The sequence below is a fragment of the Austrofundulus limnaeus genome, unplaced genomic scaffold (genome assembly GCF_001266775.1).
Source record: "Austrofundulus limnaeus strain Quisiro unplaced genomic scaffold, Austrofundulus_limnaeus-1.0 Scaffold396, whole genome shotgun sequence".
Taxonomy (NCBI): domain Eukaryota; kingdom Metazoa; phylum Chordata; class Actinopteri; order Cyprinodontiformes; family Rivulidae; genus Austrofundulus; species Austrofundulus limnaeus.
This window is the reverse complement of record NW_013952798.1, coordinates 38,524-40,373: the sequence shown is the minus strand read 5'-3', so window position 1 is coordinate 40,373 and position 1,850 is coordinate 38,524. Positions and strand designations below refer to the sequence as shown.

Below are 1,850 nucleotides of genomic sequence, written 5' to 3'. Positions count from 1 at the left end.
TACTACTACTACTACTACTACTACTACTACTACTGTTGTAAATAGTTTCTTGATCTGCGTCAGTTTTAGGAAACAGAGTTTAAGTCTGACAGGATTGATGAGCTGAAAGTCGAAATGAGCTCAAGACCAAAGTGGATCTGAATCTCCAACCTCCAAACTTCTTTAGCGGTTCTTAATGTTTTTTCATAGAGCTTAGAAGTTAAGACAACAAGCAGCTCTGTGAGTGGGTCTGCTCAGACAAACTACTGATTGTTCATTAATACGGGGCCAGTGACGCACTTTTAAACTGATTTTGCAGTCAAATTAAAACAACAGTCATCTACAAAGTTTTATAGTTGTTCTTGCAAACATTATAATTTAAACGTTTACACCGACATGAATTTGCAGTTATTTCAGAAAAAATATACCTGCCATTCCTATAAGCTGCACTGGAAGTTAGATAAGATGAGTTAGCTGATGTCACTGGCTACAAATACCCTTCTAATTAACTGTGTAATGTGATACTGAATAATAATGTAAAACACTGTTTGTAGCTTAGAGTTAAAATCTAAAAGGACTGAGGAGCTAACAGGTAGTCTGAATGTGTACAAATCGATTTTCTTTTAAATGAGGCTGTTCAAAGAGCAGAAATGAAATTACCTGCTCTTAAGAACCCCACTTCAAGATGTCCAAAATATCCTTTGAAACAGACCCCATGATGCTCATGAAGAACAGAGCCAAGTATAAAAGTGGTTCACCCACAGTTAGTGGCTGAGGCAGACATKATGTCACATCTAAAGTCTGCCATTGGCAAATTTGTACGCTTTTTGAGCAGACTGGTTGATTTGATCCAATTTTCTTTTCAAAGTGCTCTTTCCTCTGCTGCTCCAGTGAAAATCACTACTCAAGATCATTTCAATTTTGTGGTTATAAACTATTCAAACCAACTGATTTCATGTAATGTTTAAAACAGAGGAGCCCAAAGTGGGACCCGCGAGCCAAATTTGGCCTGCCAAGCCATTTGATTTGGCCCACCAACAGCTGCCAAAGTRACAAGGTTGTAACCTGTTATCCTATGTAGYAACACAGTATTTCCATTGGTKAAATGARTATATAAAAGGGCTGCAGTGAKGGTTTTCATTTATGGTGCTGACTTTATCTTTGATTTATTAGGATTAAACATGAAACATGAAATGACAAGAAATATTTAGATCAGATTTAAGGTAAAAAAAACTCATATTTTATCAATTTATGATATGTCCCATGAGCCTTTGCTACTTTCTCTCCAAGTGCACAGACTAAAACAAAAGAGGGTCATTGCATAGCTTAATCGTCAAAAATAAAGGACTTTACTTAAAAMGTATTTGTATTTCATGTATTATATTACTGCATTTGGCCCGCAGCCCTGGATAGATTTTCATTTTGGCCCCCTCGGGGAAAAATGTTTGGGCACCCCTGGTTTAGAGCCTCAACAAAAATATTGTTACTGTTTATGGCTTTATGAGCCCAAAGTGTCAATTGAGAAAAAGCAATATAGTAGTCAGAAAGCTAATTAATCTTAATCTCTTTAATAACAGTTACCTCATAAAGCAGAGATTCTTAACCTGTGCGCCGTGGCCCACAAGAACAACAGATTTTACCTTTGGGCCACAGAGGGTTGTGGGACCGCATTGATTTAAAATAAGGTGCAAAACACTTTCTCACCACTAGTAGCAGTAGTCCACCACTCAGATGTTTAACAACTTTTTTAATATGTAGAAGAAGAACATTATCAAATACATTTGAGATACAACTATGATTTAATTTGCACTTTATCAAATTAATTTTTGTAGTTTATTTTTAAACATTTTGAATGTACCTATTTTAAAGAA

At 35.9% G+C, this 1,850-nt stretch overlaps 1 protein-coding gene across 1 annotated transcript in view; it reads right to left on the bottom strand.

The window, feature by feature from the left end:
- The window catches only part of abcc10 (ATP-binding cassette, sub-family C (CFTR/MRP), member 10), a gene marked incomplete in the record, with an annotated part of 48,960 nt that overhangs the window by 37,890 nt on the left and 9,220 nt on the right, over positions 1 to 1,850 (bottom strand).